This window comes from Corvus brachyrhynchos, unplaced genomic scaffold (assembly GCF_000691975.1).
Source record: "Corvus brachyrhynchos isolate BGI_N302 unplaced genomic scaffold, ASM69197v1 scaffold370, whole genome shotgun sequence".
In the NCBI taxonomy this organism is placed as follows: Eukaryota; Metazoa; Chordata; class Aves; order Passeriformes; family Corvidae; genus Corvus; species Corvus brachyrhynchos.
Genome location: NW_008235977.1, coordinates 2588272 through 2589368, shown reverse-complemented (window position 1 = coordinate 2589368; position 1097 = coordinate 2588272). Strand labels below are relative to the sequence as shown.

At 57.2% G+C, this 1097-nt stretch overlaps 1 long non-coding RNA gene across 1 annotated transcript in view; it reads right to left on the bottom strand.

The window, feature by feature from the left end:
- Positions 1–613: 613 nt before the first annotated feature.
- LOC108445311 overlaps positions 614–1097 on the bottom strand; it is a 766-nt gene continuing 282 nt past the window's right edge. Inside the window, exon 2 of the long non-coding RNA XR_001860131.1 lies at positions 614–931. This is a non-coding gene — a long non-coding RNA (uncharacterized LOC108445311). The remainder of the gene's footprint in view (positions 932–1097) is intronic.

Here is a 1097-nt window from a genome sequence, read left to right as displayed (position 1 = left end):
GGAAGGAGAGTAGCGAGGAGAGCTACCAAGATCTAGATCGGACTGCAACCTTTTAAAGGTGAGCCCGTTGATAACAAAATGGGAGCAGTATATCCCAAGAGGATGACTAGTGTGGCTTTTATGTTTGCCTCAACAACAGCGACACCTTCCCACTGCCTTGTCCCATCAGGGCCTCCGCAGCACCTCATCCCTTCACGGCCTCCCACCCGGCCCTTCAGGGTCTCCCCCAGCCCGGCCAACCTGCCCGGCAGCGGCACAGCCCCGACAGAGCTCCAGAGGAGCTGGGTCAAGAGGCACCTCGGAGCCCTCAGCAATCCAGCCAGCAACACACAAGCAGGAGGACACAGATGGTGGTTCCTGCCTGGGACAGGGCTTGTGGCCATCTCCAGGCACCAGTCCCGCAGGGATACCTGCAGCTCCGGCCCCTGCCCACCCGCTCTGTCGGCAGCGTTAAGGCTCCAGCACAACCACCAAAGGCCAAGGGGTTTTTCTGGCCATTTTCCCTTCCACGCTGCATGCCTGGGCAACTTGCTGAGCACAAGCAGCTTTTTTTCCCTCTTCCCCTACGTCCTGCGGACACTGGGCACCAAAAGAAAGCTCCTAGGAGTCTGTGTATTATAACACATTCTATATTTACATGCTAAGGAAAACAAAAAGAAGAAAAGAACAATCTTAAAGAAAAGAAAAATCCCTGAAGGCTCAGGTGGCTCTGCCAGACAGAACCTCCCAGATCAGCTCTCCGCAGAGCTCCAGCAGCGCAGCCAGCCACAGCCCCACAGACGAGGCCGTGTCTTGCATGCCCTGCGGAGTCGATCTCGGAGCTTCTGGAAGATGGAGTATGGAGCTCTCTTTGCTGCTCTGAGGACGTACAATGTTTGAGCTGCCAGCCTTGAGACAGCAGGGCTGATGTCATCTGTCATGTCTTCAAGGGCTGGAAGAGAGAGGAACAGAGCCACGGTCAGAGCCCAGATCTTTGGGGACACGAGGAAGTGCCCCTGGCTAGGGCCATCCCACCCACTCTTGCCATGGCCAGGAGGGAGCAGGAGCCAACGGGAACAGCCGGAAGGTGCTGGCCACCAATCCCCCCCCTGTCCCTG